Source organism: Primulina eburnea, chromosome 1, assembly GCF_022965805.1.
Source record: "Primulina eburnea isolate SZY01 chromosome 1, ASM2296580v1, whole genome shotgun sequence".
NCBI classification, from domain to species: Eukaryota; Viridiplantae; Streptophyta; class Magnoliopsida; order Lamiales; family Gesneriaceae; genus Primulina; species Primulina eburnea.
This window is the reverse complement of record NC_133101.1, coordinates 46,556,982-46,581,793: the sequence shown is the minus strand read 5'-3', so window position 1 is coordinate 46,581,793 and position 24,812 is coordinate 46,556,982. Positions and strand designations below refer to the sequence as shown.

The 24,812-nt window shown below is 38.6% G+C and overlaps 1 non-coding gene across 1 annotated transcript; it reads left to right on the top strand.

Moving 5' to 3' along the window:
• The first annotated feature begins 243 nt into the window (after positions 1–243).
• LOC140815056 (small nucleolar RNA R71) lies at positions 244–350 on the top strand. Its single transcript, XR_012114247.1, has one exon. It is a non-coding gene; the product is annotated as a small nucleolar RNA R71 (small nucleolar RNA).
• Positions 351–24,812: the final 24,462 nt, after the last annotated feature.

Sequence of the window (24,812 nt, the reverse complement as noted above, 5' to 3'; positions counted from 1 at the left end):
TCTTTCTATTCAAAGCCTCTAACTGTGCTGAAACCGCCGACAAATCATTAACTTGATTAACTCCAGCACCTCGTCTCTGCCTATCAGACTGAGGATGATAGCTACGCAGCCATCTCCTCCAATAACTCATATCCTTCCTCAGCCGTTTTTCTCAGTAAGTTACCACAGGCAGCAGCATCTATCATAGTACGGTTAGGAGTAAGCAGACCGTAGTAGAAAGTTTGAACAACTAACCCAAGAGGCAGCTCATGGTGTGGACATCTCCTCAACAAGTCCTTGTAGCGCTCCCATGCCTCGTAAAGTGACTCTTGCTCATATTGATCAAAAGTAGTAATGTCGGCTCTGAGCTTCATAGTCTTCGACGGAGGAAAGTACTTGATCAGGAATGCCTTTGCCATATCCTCCCATGTAGTAATAGACCCTACAGGCAAACAGTTTAACCACGACTTAGCTTTATCTCTCAGTGAAAATGGAAATAAACGCAAACGAACAGCATCATCAGACACGCCACTAAACTTAAAAGTATCACAAATTTCAAGAAAGTCAGCTATATGAGAATTAGGGTCGTCAAGTGCACTTCCCCCAAATTGGACAGTGTTCTGAATCATCTGAATGATAGCTGGCTTGATCTCAAACTGATTAACTCGGATGACTGGTCTTACGATGCTTGGACGTGCTCCATCAAGAGACGGCTGTGCATAATCCAACATCGGTATACGCCTTGGCTCCTCTCTTTGTTGATCGCCTTCCATTATTTCCTTCGCTCTTTGCTGCTGTAGTCTATGTCTAGCTGTGCGTTCGATCTCGGGATCAAAAGGCTCAAGCTTACACTCGAGTGATCTTCGCATGCACCACAAGAAAAAATCTGCAACACAATGAGAGTATCAAATAACAATAAAATAAATAATACTAAAGAATTTAAATGAAAAATAAAAATCTGTGAATCAAACGTCCCCGGCAACGGCGCCAAAGGAAGTTAGCTAGGCTTCAATTGAAACAAGAACGAACAATAGCATAAACAAATCACTAATAAAACATCGAGAAATAATGTTAAACACCGAGTACGGGGTAGGATCCCCTCAAATCCCAACAAATCTAGAGTTTAGCTACTGAAATTCATGATAAAAACCAACATATCAATGTAAGAAATAAAATACTGAATAATGAAAATACTAAAGATGACGATGGATGACGGCCACGACGCGTGGAAATCTCGAGGTCTTCGAAATCTCCTTTGCTCCTAGCCTCCTCTCCAAGAAAAAGTGATGAAAATATGATAAAAGTCTGACAAAAGATAAAAAACGGCTGTTGATCTCGTGTCTTAGGTTTTAGTGTAGGATAGAGTCCCTAGAAATTTGGAAACAAATCTTTCTCAATCTCGCTTCTCGCTAGGGCGGTATATTTTGACCGCCCTAGCAAGAGGTCTTCGAATAAGCTTCCTCGAGCATGTTCCTGGTTTCGCTGGGGTGGTCACTTTTGACCGCCCTAGCGAGACACTTGCGCAAAATAATCCTCGGCCAGACCACAATGCTCGCTGGGGCGGTCACTCTTGACCGCCCGAGCGAGACCTTTTCGATATTATGCCAAAGTTTCTCCCACTTTTTGGTTCAATTCCTACAAAATAACCACAGAATACACGAGATCAGTCAAATGCTAAATAATGCTAAAAAATGCAAAATTCAACTAAAACAAACTAATATGATGCATGAACGCGACTCAAAACCACACTAAAAACACGTAAAAACGAGTCCTATCAACTTCCACCGGAGATTTAACCCGTTGGTTTAACAAGTGGAGGTCTTTTGTAGAAGAAGAATTTTTCGATGTAATCCGTGCTAATTTCTTTAAATAAATAAAAAGTTTTTCTCGTTTATCTTTGTCTTTTGTTTTCCTGCAAGAGTTAATCTCATCAGTTGATAAGTAAATCACAAACTGAACAAAATAACTGACAAAAGATTAACTGATATCAGTTGAAATTCAAATTGATAAAAGACGAACTGAATGAACAGTAAATGACAATAGAGCTGATAGATGACACAAAAGGCATGATCTAATCTGATGTCCTTGAAGGCATGATCTCTGATAAAGTGATGCCTGACATCTATGTACTTGGTCCTTGAGTGAAGAACTGGATTGTAGGTAATATCAATCGTGCTTGTATTGTCACAGAATATGGTCGATTCTTTAGAGTCAACTCCATATTCTCTCAGTTGTTGCTGAACCCCGAGCAGTTGAGTACATCAGCTTCCAGCAGCAAGGTATTCTGCTTCATTTGTGGAAGTTGATATGGATGTTTGCTTCTTGCTGAACCAAGAGATCAGTCTGTCTCCTAGAAACTTACATGATCCACTTGTACTTTTACGATCAAGCTTACATCCTGCATAATCTGCATCTGAATATCCAACTAAATTGAAAGAAGAGTCTTTAGAATACCATGACCCAACATTTTGTGTGCCCTTAAGATATTTTAAAATACGTTTGGCAGCTGAAAATGTGATTTCTTAGGGTTTGCCTGAAATCTTGCACACATACAGACAGAAAATACAATATTAGGACGACTAGCAGTTAGGTACAATAATGAACCTATTAACCCTCTGTAAATTGTCGCCTCAACTGATATTCCCCCTTGATCAGTGTCCAGTTTCACTGATGAGCTCATGGGAGTGCTTGCAGCTGAAAAAGATTCCATGCCAAATTTCTTCAGCAACTCCTTCGTGTATTTAGTCTGACTTATAAAAGTGTCTGTCTCCAGTTGCTTCACTTGTAGTCCAAGAAAGAATGTCAGTTCACCCATCATGCTCATTTCAAATTTCTCCTGCATCAACTTAGAAAATTTCTCGCATAATTTGGGGTTAGTTGACCCTGATATTATGTCATCAACATAAATTTGAAAGAGTAAAATGTGATCATTCTTTGAAAATTTGAGCAATGTCTTATCAACTGATCCAACCGAAAAATCGTGATCAGTTAGAAATTTTGAAAGAGTTTCATACCAAGCTCTTGGAGCTTGTTTAAGACCATATAAGGCTTTGTTCAAATGGTAGACATGATCAGGAAAATGATGATTGATAAAACCTAGAGGTTGTTCAACATAGACTTCCTCTTGCAACTGGCCATTCAGGAATGCACTCTTTACATCCATCTAGTAGACTTTGAAGTTCTTGATTGATGCATAGGCAATGAATCTTCTAATAGCTTTTAGTCTTGCAACTGGTGAATACGTTTCATCGTAGTCAATTCTTTCTTCTTGCCTATATCCTTGTGCTACCAATCTCGCCTTGTTTCGCACAACTGAACCATCTTCGTTCAGTTTATTCCTATACACCAATTTTGTACCTATAAACATTTTTGAAACTGGTCTTAGAACTAGGTTCCAGACATTGTTATGGGTAAACTGATGAAGCTCTTGCTGATCCAAACTGGACAAATGCAATGCAAGAGGATTCAAGAAATCTTTGTTAGATTTATTAAGTTGTGTTATATTCAGTCACGCACTGTAAAAGTTATTGTGAACTAAGAGTTTCAATTTGGCAGTGTTAAGTCCAAACTGAAGTGGGTCAGTACAACGTTTGTATTCGATCAAAGTCTTTTAGTGAAAATTCTATCTTCGTGATAGAAGGGGTGACGTAGGAGTTATTCTATTCTCCGAACATCCAGAAACAAATCGTGTGCATTTTATTTCAGTTACTATCGGTTATTATATCTTTAAGTCAGTTTACTTCCGCAACTGTTTTTCAGTTAAACTGAATGTTATCGACTGACGAGATACCGAGTGTCAGTTTGTCACTAAACTGAACCCAATCTTTGAAAAGAATATATAATCCGTGATTGTTTATTCAACCCCCCCTTCTAAACACTTATCACCTACTAACCGATCCTTTCGAGTGGTATCAAAGTCAAGGTCACGAATTCGATTCCCATGGATTGTAAGAAGTGCAATTATTGGGAGGAAGATTGTTGGGTGCAATAATTGTCCTTTCTTGGTAGAGCGATCGAACCGTGGTGCTTGAGCTGCTGTGCGGTTTAAAAAATTTGAGTTGCACGATTACTACTAGCTATAGCTTTTGGTAAAACGGCAAGCGCTCGGTCCTACATATACGTATATGATAACATGAGGTGACATGTTTTGACACGATATGATTTTATACGGTATGTTTATGTTCATGTTTTATGTTCACGAAATTTATTTAAAGACGACTTTGTAAGTATCAGTATGCGTAATGATATTGATTGTGAATTATTCTAATAAGGATTTTTTGAATGTGTATTCTATATCACATGTGATTGAGTATGGTATTTTTCACTGCTGTGTGTCGTGTATATGTACTTGTTATTTTTGGTACAGGTGTGTTGAGTCTTTAGACTCACTAGGTATGTGTGATAAATGGGAGCTTAATGTTGAGGGGACTGGAGGTGCGGAACTCTGAGTAGGCAGACCTAGTGGGGTGACACGATCCGAGGACCACAAGTTTTCCGCATTATAATTTATGAGATTTGAGAGGATATGAATATTTTTATACGTTGGTGATTTTTGGATTTTTATTCATTTATGTTTACGTATAATTTTGGGATGAGTTTGGTTATTTTAAACTATACTATTTTTACTATCAAATATTTAAGATTATTTTTAAATGTTATATTTTTCTGTAGAGCGCATGCATGCGAAAATTTTAAATGTTATTTCAAAAATGGGAACTTTAAATATATATATATATATATATATATATATATATATATATATATATATATATATATATATATATAATATGGTCATTTCCGCACTTTTAAATTAGTAGATGTTAAATAAAATATGGTCATTCTTTAAGAATTTGAACAATGTTTTGTCATTTATTCCCACAGTAAAATCGTGATCAGTTAAGAATTTTGAAAGAGTTTCATACCAAGCTCTTGGAGCTTGTTAAAGACCATACAAAGCTTTGTTCAAACGATAAACATGATCAGGAGAGGAGTGATTTACGAAACCTGGTGGTTGTTCAACATAAAATTCTTCTTGCAACTGATTGTTCAGGAATGCTGTAGAGCTCGAAACAAGTACACGTGAATCGATGCATTTATTTAAAGGTTAAAATTATTAATTTAATTTTAAAATGATTTTTGGAATGCCCGTTTACTCGTACAAATGTTAATAATGTGTTTATGTCGTTTATTATGTAGTTATTTAACTCATTAGATTTCACGTGATGATTGAGGTATCAATATTGAGATTGAACATGATTTTTATATTGTCCATGGTGTATTGAGAATGAATATGTGTTAAAATAGTGATAGTAAGATGTGTAGTTAAAGTAGTGTAATGAAAGTTGATATAGGACTGCAAGAAATGAGATGAAATTGTGGTAGTTGTTACAGGTTTTAGCATAATGATTTGAATATTGATCCAAATTGAGTGAGGCCATAACCATTAAAAAGCTAAGATATAATGCTACAACTTTCATGTTTGGGTTTTGTTCAAATCATTAGGGAAGACGAGCCAAAAGTTGCCCGAAGTGTGTCATGTGTATCGTTGTTCCTGACTGACACATGTTGGGAGAATGAGCATAGCTTTTTACTCAGACCTTCGAATGACATGAGGCCAATTGTAGATGAAAGAAAACACATAGGGCTACAACTTTCATGTTGACCACGTTTGCTAATTCGGAAGTTAAAAATGAGTTTTGTGGCAGAATGTGGCGCGCATATGCGCTAGAACTCGCGCATGTGCGCCGAGGGTCAGAACAAGCCCCTCATATGCGCCCAGAAAGTTGCGCATATGCACCCAGCAGTGTATAAAAAGATAAGGATCGACTTTTCTAAGATATTTTACCATTCTTACCTTCTTCCTCAGCAAGAACACGAAGCAAACCTAGAAAACTTCCTCCCAAAAGCTCCCTTCTTCATTACTTTCATCATTTTGAAGTTAGAATTAAGTTCTCTATCACAATAACTTCCTAAGGGTGTAAGTTTTCTTCTCTTTTGCTTGTTATACATGTAGAGGACAAAAAAGGAGTGATTTCACCTAGTATACACATAGTGACTGGTTTAGTGATGTATTTGGCAGTATAGGAACAACAAGCATCCTCTCAAACCAGTATTCATACACTTGGACAGTAAGTTGGCATGTTCTTCAAGTAATACATGAGTAATATTATGATTTCAAATACTTCCCATTATTTATTGATATATGTACATTGTTAGTATCTTATTGTTGAAAACATAGCACCATATTCTATTTTTATGTATTAAATATGAAAGAAACTCATGAATATTGAAGATGGGTGCTATGTAATGAACATGAAAGGAAAATGATTGATTTTTACATGATATAGAGCTTGTTGACATCATGGGTGGTTTTAAGTCCACCAAAGCTATTGGCCAATATATGTTCATGGGGCGTGGGGTGGCCAAAGGTTGCTCCCTGACGTCCAACACAGTAGTAGCTATGTAATGAACCGTACTTTTGCTGTTTAAAATTTGCGGAAAAATTTAAAATTTTCTTAAATAAAAACATCCATACGATCGTCAAATCATCGTTCATAAAAATATCTTTGAAATCATCCATCACCAATAAAATTTTTCTAACAAAATGCTTGTTCCAAACATCCCTCAGCAAAACATAAAATCAGAGTATTTTAAACTTGCATAAAAATATTAAAATAACGTCGACGGTCCTCGGGTCTATCCTTTCGCTCAGTCCAAGCCTGCTCCTTTGTCCCCACCTCCTGTCTCCTCATAGACATCCTCACCTGCATCGATCATGTCTAGTGAGTCTAAAGACTCAACACGTATAAACTGGAAATAACGAATAATACGTATTAAAACCACATGCAATTTCAAAATAGAGCGTACATACTTAAACTTGATCTTGGAATAACTTGAACATACGTACGTATCTTAGACGTGCCATAACGTAAAACTTTCATAAACATGCTTGCATACTTGAACATACTTAAACATAAATACTTCATAATTCTCTTTGTGTAGAGGCATGTTTCAAAGCAAGTGACCCATACATAATAAATGCCTGATCAGACAAACCGCAGTTGTAATGCCCGAGAATTTAATTAACGTAATCTGAGATGATTTGTTGATTATGACTTGATGTAATTATAGCCGGGCCAGTTCGAGATCAAATTGGAAAAAAATTATGAGGGACACAAGATTTGGGCCGAATGTCATTCGCCCGGGCGGGAGTTTATGACCGCCCGAGCGAGAGGGTTTAATGGTAGAAAGCCGAGAGTCCTTCGCCCGGGCGGCACTTTTTATCCGCCCGAGCGAGATGTTTAATTTGTGAGGGCCGAGAGTTCTTCGCCCTAGCGAGCAATTTTGACCGCCCGAGCGACTGGAGATGTTCAGCCGAGGATCTCGACCGAAACCAACTCGCCCTAGCGAGCACCTTTCGTCCGCCCTAGCGAGCGGCATGCATTTTGTCAAATCGCCACTTGTCTCTTGGGAATGCAACGTGTATATATATATATATATATGCGATTCCTTCTTCAGAAAGAAGAAAGGAACTCGAGGAAGGAGGAAGCTAAGAAATTCTCACGCCTTTTTACTTCAAGCCACCCGTCTGATTTTGAATCTGAGTATAGTACCGAGTTCCTGGCAACGATAGCTACAATTGGACGTAAGTTTTGTTACGTTTAGACAAGATTTGATTTTATTATGTTGTCAGAATTGCATATGATTCAGATATAGCGTTTCTACTACCGTAGATATTGTAGAATCGAAGTCAGATTTAGAAACAGATTGTTTAGAGAATTGTTATGAATTTTAGAGTTGATTTGATTGAGATTGCTATCAGAATTATGCTGTTATTCATTTTCAAGTGTACAGATACTGAAGTTATAAATTGTACTGAGATTTATTAGGAATTCTGGTAGTGTAATTGTGATGTTAAGATTGACGGGGTTATTCAGACTTGTATTATTATACCGTCGAAACATCAGTTGGTACAGATTGATCAGATTCAGTATTGGTTTCTGTTATCTCGTGATATTGTTGATGTGATCAGATTTTGTACTGAATTGGGTATTGATCAGAACAGATTGTGTTTTGAGCTACACATTGATACAGTGTATTTATTCTGGTCATTTCAGATTGAAGATGGACAGACTGGACTTCGAGAATTCTTCTTCCTAAGACGGGGAAGATAAAGGTATAATTCATGTGATATTCGGGACGCATAACTCAAATTAGATTAATTTGAGTTTCCCAATAAAATCACATACTAGATTATTGTTTATATTGTTATCTGATTATGCTTTGATTATAGAATCTGTATTCAAGCAGGTAAGATAATTGTGATATTCAGTTATGAATATGATTATGCTTTGTTTACAGATTGTTATTCATTGCAGTTAAGATAGGAAAGTCTTTGACAGGCATTGTCAAATATCTAGACGTTTCGGTGTATCTCAGCATAGGAGTAGGTATTACTCTTATTGCCGCCGTTGATACAGCTCAGACCGAAGTCTAGGAATGAGACGTTCATTACCCCGATTGGAGGGTAGGTAGTGACGTCTTATTCACACCGAGATCCCTAGAGTTCTAGTCGAGTCAAGTCTAGATGTGATTTGATTAGGACTGCATGCTTATATGGATGTGGTTCCTAGATCATAGGACCCATCATTATTGCTTCCAATTGTACTAGCATGTTTTTATGATTTAGATTGGTTATATGCATGGTTGGTTGATTTGAAGTGCATGCTTGTTGTGTGATTAGATTTCATAGCTTATGAAATCTAATGTTTGATTTTATTCGTAACAGCATGTTTCATGAATTATTTTATGTATATACATGTTTACCATGTTTTATACTGGGATTTATTTCTCACCGGAGTTATCCGGCTGTCGTCTTGTTTTGTATGTGTGCATGACGACAGGTGGGGCAGGATCAGGGTCGAGATGACGATGAGAGAAGACGAGTTAGCGTGGTGATTCCGGACTTACAGTAGACTTGGTTTTATTACTTGACGTTAGTAGTGGAACTTTAGATTAGATTATTGTACTTTTAATACTGAAATGTATTTTATACAGATATGTGTAGTATTTAGATGCCATTACCTTCCGCTATTATATATTAAAAAGAAAAATTTTTAGACCCTGTTTTATCTTAATTGATAATTAAATCCCAACGATGATTAAGAAAATGAGTAGCGTCCGGGTCCCCACAACAGGTGGTATCAGAGCCTTAGGTTCTAGAGCTGAAGGTTCCTAGAGCTGATAGTTCCTTTAGCTATAGATTCTTTAGCGATAGATCTTCTAGAGATAGAAAAGATTGAGCGGGGTAGATGAATTTTCTTTCTTTCCTTGCATGTGTGTGCTAGCATGAGATTGATTCTAATGTTGATTGACATTGTGTGCTAGCATGAGACTATGTGTTACTGCTTTAAGATACATGTTTACCTGATTATATGATGTGAATGGGTATATGTATTCTTGAGTATGAATCAGATCGGATTCATGATCAGCAGTAAGATGGTCATGATCAGAAAGGATTGGCACAGCATTGTATTATTGGGTTACTACTGTTTGTGGTAATCAGATATACCTCCCCGAAGGATGTTGGAAACAGGCAGTACATCGTATGAGCAGCCATATATACCAGAACCGCAGATAGATGTGTCAGCGACTCCGATGGAAACCAAGTTGGCAGAATTTCAGTTATTTCAGCCGCCGATTCTGAGTGGTACCGAGACGCCTGAAACGTGTCAGCACTGGGTTGAGGACATAGAGATATTGTTTGATCTACTGGATTGTACAGATGACCAAAGAGTTAAATTGGTATTTCACCAATTACAAGAGGCTGCCAGAAGTTGGTGGATTACAATCAAAAGAGTATTAGCACTACGTGGTACTGTGATCACGTGGGAAGTCTTCAAGACTGAATTCTATCAAAGATTTTTCTCCGCCTCGTACCGAGAAGACAAGAAAGCAGAGTTTGAGAATTTAAGTCAAGGTCAATTGAATATTGATGATTATGCTGCTAAATTTTCTACTCTGTTACGTTTTGCCCCTCATATGGCTAGGGATGATGAAGCTGTGGTGAATCAATTCATTAGAGGATTGAATTCGGGGATAGTTGCATTCATGAATTTACAGCGACCTTATCACTTTGCTGATGTCTTGAGTAAAGCAAAGAGAGCAGAAGAGAGTTTGATTCGACAATTAACGAGGTTGTGTGTGAAGCAACCCCAGACACCACAATCCCCTTCGACATTCGAACGTGGCAGTACGAGTGGAAAGCAAGATTTGCTGAAAGCTCGGAAGAAACAGTTCAAGAAGTTAGGCAGTGGTTCCTCCAGTTCCAGTGGTTCCAGTCCGAGTTATACTGGAGTTTATTGCGCTAGGTGTGGAGGGAGACACCCCACCGAACAATGCCAGGGAGTGACTGGTAGATGCAATCTCTGCGGACAACATGGGCATTTTGCTAGAGTATGTCCTCGGAAGGGTTCACAAAGATTCCAGGGAGCAGGACCATCGGGTGGCAATGCGTGAGAAACAAACCCAGAAACTACAACATGTACTATTCTTTATGATTATATTGCAGATGTATTGATATATACTAAGGCATTCTCCATGAGTATCTGTGATTGAGTAGCATGGTGATATGCTATCTTTATGGGGTCTGTTTGTGCTGTAGTATTGATTTCCTTACTGTTTTGAGGAATATGTTGATATCAGAGATTTCTGTGACATGTTATATACTACATTGAGGTGAACCCGGGATTGGGTTAGATTATGATGTACTTGTGTTATATGATTTCGATCTCAGTATGGATATATAATGCTAAACAAGTACTGAAATGTCGTAGCATGTGTTCCAGAAATAGTAAACGTACGACCAGATTTTGTTGATAAGTGAGGATTTTAGATTCAGAAGTCCTTAGAAAAGTTTAGGATTTAGGACTCGATTATTACAGAAAGGAACAGATGGTATCCTTATGTATTCAGTAGATCCACTGAAATCGAGCCTAAAATTTGATAGTAATATCATAATTGACTGGTGTTTGCTTAGATAAGATGTCAGATGGGTTCTCTATCAGAGAAAATTGAAAGAATTGACAGATTAAGTATGGGCTAAAGAATCCAGTTGATTGTGTATTTCTCTTGAAGACATTTTAGTTCTGTTTCTAGATTGACAGATTATGTGTTCAGGGGTAGTTTGAAGAATTATGCTTGTTATATCTATGATTCCGGGATATATCCACAGCATCTGATTGTTTATATTAAATAGTTGAAGACTGGATTAAATATTCCGAGAACTGTGATTATTGTATATAGCAATGGGTCAGGTAGGGATCCGAATGCAGTTATTGATACAGGTTATATTCAGATTATGTGGTACCAGGAATGTCAGAATTAACAGAATGTCAGATATGTCAGAACTTTCTTATCTAATTTGGACAGATTATTTTATTCGGATTATCTTATTTTTGTGTTGATTTATGTCTGCTGAGTATTGTTATGATTCTAAATCAGTATTTGAGACATCTTATATTGGTTGGGAGTATATTCTATTTGCAGATAAGATATAGCAGTTGATCTGGGCAGTATGAAGATTAGTCAGCCAGCCAGAATCTATTATGTTATGAGTTTTCTTAAACTCACTAGATCTGTATAGGTTCTTTCTATTCAGAATTTGATGTTATTGGGAGTCAGTGTGTGATGCAGACTAGTGTAAACAGTTCAGAAATGTAATCAGAATGTTCAGAACTGTATTTTGTTGATCAGATCAGTATAACAGCTATGTAATTTGTGTTTTGTATAAGACCGATTATCGTGTTATATCAGAAGGTTTCAAATTGTTACAGCTTTTGGTATTGATAGTCAGAGCCGAATACCAGGTAGGTATTTCTTATTTATTTTTTTATGTTATTAACTGGTTGTTTATACCGGATAGTTCGAATCTGAAGTCTCAGGTATGTCAGAAATGCACAGTAAGGGATTCAGTTTCATTCAGATGGTTCAAAAGGTATGATATTCGAACAGATAGTGGTGATATAGACAGATTTGATCAGTGGTAACAGAATTTGTACAGAAATATGGGCAGAAAGTGTACTGATATGTCTGAATCACTAACAAAATAAGCCAGAAAGCTAGGAATCGGAAGATGATTACCGACTTAGGGTATTCCTGAATAGAAATGGGAATACATTTCTATAGCTTTTGTAATGAAATTACCACCATTTTCTGCAGATTGGGATATGGTATGATCGTGATTGATAGATTGTTCAATCTATATCAAGTAAGTTGTATAAGAAGATGTACAACCAGAACTAGAAGACAGAGATCACTGTCAAAGAAATACTCAGATTGATGTGAATGTGATGAAGTTTGCACTTATGGTAGGTTATGTCATAAGCTGTTTCTCTCAGACTTGTTACAGATTGACAGGTAGTCAGCGTGTAGTAGTCAGATATTGAAAGATATTGATAGAACTCTAGTGCTGGATGTTAACACTAGTTATCAAGATAGTGCAGAAGAAATAGATGTAGGAAACCAATGTCGGATAATGACGATTGGTATTGGGAGCCGAAGATGGAATAGCAACTACAGGTGGTATTGCTTTGTTATAAATTGCAATTGGCGTATACAGGTGTTATATAGCCAGTAATATGGGATTGATTCGGCTAGTGAAATGAGTTTGGATGTTAAACTCTGTCATATATTTCTTCTGACAGATTTGGTTTGATGATTGGTGAGTTCGAGGACGAACTCAGTTCTAAGAGGGGGAGAAATGTAATGCCCGAGAATTTAATTAACGTAATCTGAGATGATTTGTTGATTATGACTTGATGTAATTATAGCCGGGCCAGTTCGAGATCAAATTGGAAAAAATTATGAGGGACACAAGATTTGGGCCGAATGTCATTCGCCCGGGCGGGAGTTTATGACCGCCCGAGCGAGAGGGTTTAATGGTAGAAAGCCGAGAGTCCTTCGCCCGGGCGGCACTTTTTATCCGCCCGAGCGAGATGTTTAATTTGTGAGGGCCGAGAGTTCTTCGCCCTAGCGAGCAATTTTGACCGCCCGAGCGACTGGAGATGTTCAGCCGAGGATCTCGACCGAAACCAACTCGCCCTAGCGAGCACCTTTCGTCCGCCCTAGCGAGCGGCATGCATTTTGTCAAATCGCCACTTGTCTCTTGGGAATGCAACGTGTATATATATATATATATATGCGATTCCTTCTTCAGAAAGAAGAAAGGAACTCGAGGAAGGAGGAAGCTAAGAAATTCTCACGCCTTTTTACTTCAAGCCACCCGTCTGATTTTGAATCTGAGTATAGTACCGAGTTCCTGGCAACGATAGCTACAATTGGACGTAAGTTTTGTTACGTTTAGACAAGATTTGATTTTATTATGTTGTCAGAATTGCATATGATTCAGATATAGCGTTTCTACTACCGTAGATATTGTAGAATCGAAGTCAGATTTAGAAACAGATTGTTTAGAGAATTGTTATGAATTTTAGAGTTGATTTGATTGAGATTGCTATCAGAATTATGCTGTTATTCATTTTCAAGTGTACAGATACTGAAGTTATAGATTGTACTGAGATTTATTAGGAATTCTGGTAGTGTAATTGTGATGTTAAGATTGACGGGGTTATTCAGACTTGTATTATTATACCGTCGAAACATCAGTTGGTACAGATTGATCAGATTCAGTATTGGTTTCTGTTATCTCGTGATATTGTTGATGTGATCAGATTTTGTACTGAATTGGGTATTGATCAGAACAGATTGTGTTTTGAGCTACACATTGATACAGTGTATTTATTCTGGTCATTTCAGATTGAAGATGGACAGACTGGACTTCGAGAATTCTTCTTCCTAAGACGGGGAAGATAAAGGTATAATTCATGTGATATTCGGGACGCATAACTCAAATTAGATTAATTTGAGTTTCCCAATAAAATCACATACTAGATTATTGTTTATATTGTTATCTGATTATGCTTTGATTATAGAATCTGTATTCAAGCAGGTAAGATAATTGTGATATTCAGTTATGAATATGATTATGCTTTGTTTACAGATTGTTATTCATTGCAGTTAAGATAGGAAAGTCTTTGACAGGCATTGTCAAATATCTAGACGTTTCGGTGTATCTCAGCATAGGAGTAGGTATTACTCTTATTGCCGCCGTTGATACAGCTCAGACCGAAGTCTAGGAATGAGACGTTCATTACCCCGATTGGAGGGTAGGTAGTGACGTCTTATTCACACCGGGATCCCTAGAGTTCTAGTCGAGTCAAGTCTAGATGTGATTTGATTAGGACTGCATGCTTATATGGATGTGGTTCCTAGATCATAGGACCCATCATTATTGCTTCCAATTGTACTAGCATGTTTTTATGATTTAGATTGGTTATATGCATGGTTGGTTGATTTGAAGTGCATGCTTGTTGTGTGATTAGATTTCATAGCTTATGAAATCTAATGTTTGATTTTATTCGTAACAGCATGTTTCATGAATTATTTTATGTATATACATGTTTACCATGTTTTATACTGGGATTTATTTCTCACCGGAGTTATCCGGCTGTCGTCTTGTTTTGTATGTGTGCATGACGACAGGTGGGGCAGGATCAGGGTCGAGATGACGATGAGAGAAGACGAGTTAGCGTGGTGATTCCGGACTTACAGTAGACTTGGTTTTATTACTTGACGTTAGTAGTGGAACTTTAGATTAGATTATTGTACTTTTAATACTGAAATGTATTTTATACAGATATGTGTAGTATTTAGATGCCATTACCTTCCGCTATTGTATATTAAAAAGAAAAATTTTTAGACCCTGTTTTATCTTAATTGATAATTAAATCCCAACGATGATTAAGAAAATGAGTAGCGTCCGGGTCCCCACAGCAGTACTGGGCTGACAGGGACGTATCCACTGCCACATACATGAGATCCCCGTTCATAATTTAACGGGCCGGTTGGTCCCCGTTCATAATTTAACGCTTTACAACCACGATCTAACCTGTTCATAATTTAACGGGGTGGAGAGGTCCTCGGCCACGTTCACCGACTTCCAAACCCATTCATAATTTGGTCACAAGACATTTAGCATATCTCAAAAACTTGAAATATTTTCTTTTGCAAGTCAACATACTTACTTGGCTTTGAGGGATTCGTTGGATCTCACTTGGGCCGCTACTGCACATACTAACATGAATTTTAAATACTTAACTTGCACGTCTTAGACATAGGTACTTGAGCTCACCACCAAAGTGAATAAGTAGCTTATGACATTCTAGTTCGCTCCGGACTTGACCTCGTATAATCATCGTACTAAACCATGACATAAAACCACAAAACAAATCCTATATTTTTATATAAATAAATTTTAACCATGGTGCTAAACCATGATCTAGAAGCCCGAAGCAAATCCTAAAAAAAAATATTTAAAAAAAAATTTTAAAGGGGTACACAGACCCCATGTAGGGGTCCGTGTACGGGTCCGGGTAGGTACTGTAATTTTTTATTTTTTAAGGAAAACGGACATGGACTCCGTGTAGGGGTCCGGGTAGGCACTGGACTTGCAAACTCACGAAAATTCACTAACTTATTTATTCACCCTTTCAATCCAAGCCTAAGGACCATGAATCAACACATCAAGACTCATCCTAGGATGTTATTACATTGATTAAAACCCATACAAACACCCCGAACGTACCCAAACATCGACAAGTAACTTCAATACAACAATAACCCACAATTCGGCATCGTTTTGCTTCCTACGACTTATATTACATCCCAAGCCAATCCTGACCCAAAAGAACCACCAAATAACACCTAAATACATCTCATAACATATCTAAATGCAGTAGCACAAGCCCGTCGATGTAACGAAACCTGCAACAAATAACTTCAAGAACATATTACTAACATAATTTTCAGGAAACGCAATTTGAGCAGTCTCACGAAAATGGTCATAACTCACTCGATTTTTATCCAAATATTTCAAATTTTATATCAAATCGAAGGTATCAAAAAATTCTACAATTTGAACGTTGAAAGTTTCTAAGAATCACGACCTAAAAGTCGCAGTTTTAAAAATGATAGCAAAAATGAGTTTTCAGATCTAAAATTATCTCAAAATTTATCCGAACCATTTTCCGCTCAAACGACGAACGTCACATATATATTTTACGCATAAACAACGCAACACATAATATGACATGATCGATGCAGCAAAAGAAAGATTATACGTGCCTTTTGATGATAAACTTTACCGAAACGGCGATACCGAAGCGGAGAAAGAAGCGAGGTTGATCCGTGATGATGGTGGCTAGATTATCTTGCAATAAAATCGCCGAAAATTTGCCGAAAAATATAGGGGAAGGGGCGGCTGCTTATTCTCTCAAGAACCCTAAATTTTCTTTCTTTAAAAATCTGAAAATGAATGTGTAGGTGTGTTGTGTGTTTTAGTGTGTGTAAAAATGTGTAAGTGTGTGTGAGTGTGTGTACGTGTATGTGGGTTTTTTATTAGGAGAAATTAGTGCTAATTTAATTGATAAAAATACTAATAAAGGTTAATCCACACTAATTTTTAACAAGACTCTTAAATTAAAAATAACACCCACCAAAAATGCTAATTTTAAAAGTTTTAAACGCTTAAAATTACCAACTAAATGATTTAGGCTCAAAGATGCTAAAACTAAATAAATCATTAAATTGCCCCATCCTCAACTTAAAATAAATTACCACACTTTCAAATTGCCAAAAATCTTCACCGGTCTTTTCCTCTATCCCGCCTCGAATAATCGCCTCACACATGAAACTCGAAAAAAATTTAACGTGCATCTCATAAACTCTAATAATTTAAAATAATGAATTTAAATAAATCATGATTGCTTAAAACTCAATTTAAAATTAGTTAAATTATTTAATAATTAAATAACTGCATGGGTTTACGTGTACTGAATTTGGGCACTACAGTTCCTCCCCCACTTGTAAAAATTTCGTCCTCGAAATTAAGTCTTACCGAACAATTCCGGGTAGCAGATTCTTATGTCTGCTTCAGTCTCCCAAGTGGCCTCCTCTACTGATTGGTTTAACCACCGAACTTTGACCAACTTGATCACTTTGTTCCGAAGTCTACGCTCCTGTCTGTCTAGGATTTGGACGGGTCTTTCCTCATATGACAGGTCTGGAGCCAACTGCAACGGCTCGTAGCTCAGAACATGCGAAGGATTAGCTAGATACTTCCTTAGCATCGAGACGTGGAACACATTGTGTACCCCGGCCAGATTCGGCGGAAGGGCAACACGATAAGCTAGTGTCCCAACTCTGTCAAGAATCTCAAACGGCCCAATAAACCTCGGACTTAGCTTGCCTCTTTTCCCGAATCTCATAACACCCTTCATGGGTGCTATCTTTACAAAAACGTGATCGCCTACGGCAAACTCGAGATCTCTCCTTCTCTTATCGGCATAGCTCTTTTGGCGACTCTGGGCGGTTTTCATTCTGTCTCGAATCTTGACCACCACATCTGCAGTCTGCTGAACTATCTCCGGACCAAGTTCTGCTCTTTCACCAACCTCATCCCAATGAACTGGTGATCTGCACTTCCGTCCGTACAACGCCTCGTAGGGGCCATACATATAGATGCTTGGAAACTGTTGTTATAGGTAAACTCCGCTAGAGGTAAATTTGATTCCCAAGTTCCTTGGAAATCGATCATACATGCTCGCAATAAATCCTCCAAAATCTGAATCCTTCGCTCAGACTGACGATCTGTCTGCGGGTGAAAAGCTGTACTGAAAAGCAATTTCTTCCCCATGGCTGCATGTAAGCTCTTCCAAAAGGACGATGTAAACCTTGGGTCCTACAGTAGGACACAATAGAAACTGGGACTCCATGCAATCGGACTATCTTCTTGATATAGAGCTCCGCATACTGCGTCACGGAGAAAGTCGTCTTCACTGGCAAGAAGTGTGTTGAATTCGTTAGTCGATCCACTATAACCCAAATAAAATTAAATCCTCTGACTGACCTTGGCAGACCAACCACAAAGTCGATGGTAACATTCTCCCATTTCCACTCTGGGATGGGGAGTGGCTTAACCAGTCCTGCTGGCCTCTGATGCTCTGCCTTCACCTGCTGACAAGTGAGGCATTCAGACACAAATCTGCGGATGACTCTCTTCATTCCTGGCCACCAATACAAAATCCGTAGGTCCTTTTACATCTTGGTACCTCCTGGGTGAATAGAATACGGATATGCGTGTGCCTCTGTCAGAATATCCTCTCTGATCGAATCAACACTAGGCACCCACATTCTACCTCTGTATCTCACAATATCATCTGACACTGTGTAGAGTACACTGCCCTTGGCTTCATCCTTCAGCCTCCACTTCTGCAACTGCTCGTCCGAAGGCTGGCCCGCACAAATACGGTCTAGTAAGGAAGACTGGACTGTCAAATTAGACAGCCTCGGAGCTCTGCCTTTGCGGTAAACTTCTAAATCAAACCTCTGAATCTCAGACTGAAGAGGTTTCTGTACTGACAACTGTGTTACAACTGCCACTTTCCTGCTCAAAGCATCTGCAACAACATTAGCCTTTCCCGGATGGTAGCTAATCTCGCAGTCGTAGTCCTTTACCAACTCTAACCACCGTCTCTGTCTCATGTTCAGTTCTTTCTGTGTGAAGAAATACTTGAGGCTCTTGTGATCCGTGAATATCTGGCACTTCTTGCCGTACAAGTAGTGTCTCCAAATCTTCAATGCAAAGACGACGGCGGCTAATTCTAAGTCATGCGTCGGATAATTCTTCTCATGCACCATTAGCTATCTGGAAGCATAAGCTATCACCCGACCCTGCTGCATCAACACTGCGCCTAATCCGAGCTTAGATGCATCGGTATAAAGCACAAATTCACCTTGTCCTGCCGGCATGGCTAGCACTGGCGCTGAAATAAGAGCTTGCTTCAAAGTATCAAAGCTCTTTTGTCATTCATCACTCCACACAAACTTAGCATTCTTTATGGTCAGTGACGTGAGTGGCACTGCTATCGATGAAAATCATTGGATGAACTTACGGTAGTAACCGGCTAAACCCAGAAAACTGCGGATTTCCGATGAATTCTTCGGTTCAACCCAATCCTTAAGTGTCGCTACCTTGGTTGGATCCACCTCAATTCCACTGCTAGAAATAATATGACCCAAAAACGCTACCTTCTCCAACCAAAACTCGTACTTACTGAACTTCGCAAACAACTTGCGACCCTGCAAAACCTGCAACACTGTCCTCAAATGTTGGCTATGCTCCTTATGGCTCTTCAAGTAAATGAGAATATCGTCAATGAATACTATGACGAACTGATAAAGGTAAGGCTGAAATACTCGGTTCATTAGGTCCATGAAAATAGCTGGAGCATTCGTCAGTCCAAGTGACATCACTAAGAAATCGTAATGTCCTAATCTAGTTCTGAAGGTTGTCTTAGTTTTACTTTACTATGACCTCGAGTTCTGACTTTTCTCACAATTCCCAATATTAGAAATGGAGGTTAAAACTTATCGTATCTTACCTTCCTTATACTATACCCGTAATGTTCATCGATCTATTAAATTAGCATTTATGCAGTTCAATCTAAGAAATCTTAGCACCAAAAGTTACTGATCAACTTCTATCCTTGGTACTACACTCAAAAGTTAAACCTTATCTTAACCCCGTAATAATATTGACCTACGATCCTTGAATCGAGTCTTTACCATACGACACTAACTTACGTAACTTAGCTGTTTACAAGTACATCACAAATAAAGATTGCTGCTAATCTTAAATATCGAGTAACACTAATCCATAAAATCCCAAAATATACAATATCGATATTCTGCTTAGATAATAAAACCTTCCTAGCATCAAACACATGCTTAAACTATTTCCTTCCTAATTATATTATAGTTAAGGCCTAAGACATTTAAATCTTCCTCTTTTGAACGAATGTCACACTTTGACGTGTCACACTTTGACGTATCCTCAATACTTAATTCTTTCTAACGTATAAAGCTTAATAAGTTTCCTCCGGTTAATGATGGACTAATTCTAATAAATCAACTTCACTTATAACCCACAGAATTCTAGAATCCTCATATAAAGATTTTGTATTTCTTACTCGATAAAAATCTTAATATTCGACATTGGTAACCTATGTTGAATACGACTAATTCCCTTTTTATTTCACCCAATATCCCCACCTGATCACCTATTCCATAAACTTGAAATCAAAACTTACACGACCCAAGTAGTCTTAGATAACCTAATTCCATTACTCATATCCATTTAATCCTAAGTTTCTTAATGACTTAAAAAGATTCCTCAAAATAAGGTGTCTGATAGGGCCTCTTGCCAAGCCTATCGACCTCAATGTCCCTTTGGTTCTGCCCTGCCACCAAAGCTCTCGACACGGCAACCGTATAAGTCATAGGACCAGCAACTCGAACATGACGGCGCAAGATCGGGCGCAACCCATCCATAAAATGCCTCATCTTCCCCCGGGCGTCAATTGCCATCAGGGACAAAAAGTGACACCCCTTTTCAAAGTTCCTGACGAAGTCTGCCACGCTGCTGTCTCCCTGTCGCAGCAACATGAACTCCCTGGTCAGGCGAGAGCGTACTTCTTCAGTGAAGTACTCGGAGTAGAAAACCTCCTTGAACCCATTCCACGTCAGTGTTTGTAAGTTCACTGACATTGACGCGCTTTCCCACCAAAGCCTTGCGTCTCCTGTCAACAATAAGGTGGCACATCTAACTCTGTCAGCATTTTGTAGCTCCATAAATGCAAATATTACCTCGATGGACTTAATCCATCATTCCGCTATCATCGGGTCAGTGGTCCCCGAAAAATCCTGATTCATCCTCCTATATCTTTCATAGACTGCCTCCAGTCTGGGCCTCGCCCCTGTGTCTACTGCAGTCTAGTTCCCCGCAACTATGCGAAGAACTGGGCCATCCCTGCAAGCATCTAAGCATGCATATCTGGGGTGGACGAGGAGGAGTGACCCTCTCCCCATCCTGGGCTTTCCTATTCTCATCGCCTGCTTCACGCACAATCCTACGTTTGGGAGGCATATTGTTCTAACATTTACCCAACACGTAAACCCAATATGCATGAACATGATATCAATGACATAAGATGCACGGACTACAACTTTAAATTATGCTCATACTGAAATCAGAACTTAATGCTTACTACATAACATAAATTTAAAACCTTAAAACTTACAGACTTGTAGTGTGACTACGCGAGCTTCTTGCGACTGGCAGTAGGCATAACCCTTTACAAGAACACCGCTCTGATACAAATTGTAACGAACCATACTTTTGCTACTTAAAATTTGCGGAAAAATTTAAAATTTTCTTAAATAAAAACATCCATACGGTTGTCAACTCATCGTTCATAAAAATATCTTTGAAATCATCCATCACCAATAAAAGTTTGCTAACAAAATGCTTGTTCAAACATCCCTCACCAAAACATAAAATTAGAGTATTTTAAACTTTCATAAAAATATTAAAATAATGTGGGCGGTCCTCGGGTCTAGCCTCCCACTCAGTCCAAGCCTGCTCCTCGGTTTACTAAGGTTCCTCAGGAATCTTAGTAAACCCAAACTCTTTGATTGTACTATCGAATCTGAGATTCCAACTCCTAGATGCCTGCTTTAGACCATAAATAGATATCTGAAGTTTGCATACCATATGCCCACTTCCGACAGATGTAAACCCTTCAGGTTGAGACATGTAAATCTCTTCCTTAATATCCCCATTAAGAAAGGCTGTTTTTACATGAATCTGTCATATCTCATAGTCATGCCATGCAGCTATAGCTAGCAATATCCTTATAGACTTGAACGTTGCAACTGGATAAAATGTTTCCTAAAAGTCAACTCCTTTTCTTTGAGTATATCCTTTTGCAACCAATCGTGCCTTGAAGATCAATACCTTCCCATCCGCCCCAATTTTCCTCTTTTAAATCCATTTAACCCTATGGGAATAGTTCCCTTAGGTGGATCTACAAGATTTAACACTTGGTTCATGCATGGAATTCATCTCAGATTCCATTGCTTCTAGCCACTTGGATGAATCGCCATCAGATAACGCTTCCTTGAAGTTTAATGGATCACATCCATGGTTAGGCTCATCATGACCCTCTTCAAGAAGCAGACTTACCTCATAGGTGGTCTCGAGACTCTCTCGGATCTTCTAGGAGCTTGTATCTCCTCTCTTGGCTCTTCGGGTATGGGTTCTTCAATTGTGGGTGTCTCTCGAACCACTTCGAGTTCTATCATCTCCCTTTTCTATCCAATAGAAATTCTTTTTCCAAAAAGGTTTCATTCCTAGAAACAAACACCTTTGTTTCTTGGGGATGATAGAAATAATATCCAACTGAATTCCTTGGATGTCCCACAAAGTAACATAAAATGGATCGAATATCCAATTTATCTCCCACTACTTGCTTCACATAAGCAGGGAATCCTCATATTCTAAGATAAGAATATTTGGGAGGCTTACCCATCCATATCTCATATGGTGTCTTATAAACTGCCTTTGAATGAACATTGTTCAACAACAATGCCGCTGTCACAAGCGCATATCCCCAAAAGGATGGCGGAAACTCCATGAACCCCATCATAGACCGAACAATATCCATCAAAGTACGGTTACGACGCTCCGAAACACCATTCAACTGTGGTGTAGCAGGCGGAGTCCACTATGAGAGAATCTCATTCTCCCTAGGATACTCATGGAACTCGGCACTCAAGTACTCACCACCTCGATCCGATCGAAGTGACTTGATGCTTCATCCCAACTGTTTCTCTACTTCACTTATGAATTCTTTGAACCTTTTAAAGGCTTCAGATTTGTATTTCATCAAATACAGATACCCATACCTCAAAAATTCATCGGTAAAGATGATGAAGTAGGCATGTACATGCTTAGTGGTGATGATAAGCAGACCGCACACATCAGTATGGATCAAATACAATAATCCTTTGGCTCGCTCCACATGGCCCTTAAAGGGAATTTTGGTCATCTTTCCTTTAGACAGGATTCACAAGTAGTGAGAGAATTAATATCGGACATATTAAATATGCCCACTCCCACTAGCTTGTTCATCCTTCTAAGGGAAATATGTCCTAATCGAGCATGCCATAATTGTGCCGAATTTAGAGTATCTTGTTTTCGCTTGTTTGTTGTTGTTATTGCTTGGACAGTGTTTAGTGGAATATCTTTCAATTATAAGTTGTAGAAATCGTTTTTAAGTTCTCTAGTACCAATCAAACATTCATTCTTGTAAATGTTGCAAAATCTTTGCTAAATAAACAAGAATATCCATCTTTATCAAGCATAGAAATGGAAACAATGTTTTTCACCAACTCAGGTACAAACAAAACATCTCTCAAAATTAACTTAAAATCAATGTTCAACAATAAGTAAACATCTCCTACGGCCTTGGCAGCAACTCTTGCTCCATTGCCCATCCTCAAGAAGGTCTCACATTCCCTAAGTCTTCAACTTCTTCCCATCACCTGTAAATCATTACAGAGATATGAGCCACAGCCGATATCTAATACCCAAGAAGTGGAGTTAATTGAAATGTTTACTTTGATGTAGAACATACCTTTTCCATAACCCTTCTGGGCAAGATATTCTCTCAGTTACGCCTCCAATGTCCAGGCTGCTTGCAGTGATGACAGATATCAGCAGTCTTGTCAGCCTTTACTGGTGTGGCTGCCACAACAGGATTCGGAGATTTCCTTTTCAAGGGCACGTTCTTCTTGGGACGTTGGAAAGAACGCTTCTTTCCCTTCCCATGTGGACCAATCTTCGTACCAGATGAAGAGCCCACATAAAAAACCGACTTCTCTTTCTTGATGGTGGCTTCAAACGTAACAAGCATATTCACCAACTCCTCAAGGTTAGGCTCCAGATTATTCATGTAGAAATTCACCACAAAAGGATCAAATGAGCTAGGCAGCGACAAGAGCAACACATCAGTGGTCAACTCCGAAGGCAACGTAAGATCCATGCCAACGAGCTTGTCCAAGAGCCCAATCATCTTTAGGCCATGCTCGTGGACCAAGGCCCCATCTGGCATGCGTAAAGTGATCAGCTCCTTGATGGTAGCATGCCTAAGAGGTTGAGTTTGCTCTCCAAAGAGCTCCTTAAGATGCAAATGAATGTCGGCAGCAATCTTTGGATCCTCAAAACGCCTCTGCAGCTCATCATTCATAGAAGCCCGCATATAACACTTAGCTCACAAGTCATGGTCACACCAATCCTTGTAAGTCTGTAATTCCTCGGGAGTGCAGCTAGTCGGAGCCTCAACAGGGGGCGACTCAGTAAGTGTGTATGCTATCCTTTGCGAATTCAAGACGATTTTCATATTTCTTAGCCAATTGAGGTAATTATGTCTGGTTAATATGTGTTTGTCGAGTATTGCAGATAATGGGTTGCGAATCGAAGACATTGTCAAATTTGTACTGAAAAGTAAAACAGATAAATTTTAATGACTATTTTAAAATATTTAGTACGATATAAAGTATGGAATTTTACTTAATAATTTTTCACTCCCACTGTTTTGACATTTTTCACTACCCTCTGGTGAAAACGGAAAACTACTTTCCTCAACAGGTACATAAGGTCCGATTAGCAAATTATGATCCCGAATAATAACAGCCAATCATAATCCCCAAAAGGTAGTTTCTAATTGCATCTCCATGCAACCCTTTACATAAACTTTTGTCTCACGTTTGATTAGGACCCAATAATATGACGCCCTTCATCTTTACGTGTCAAG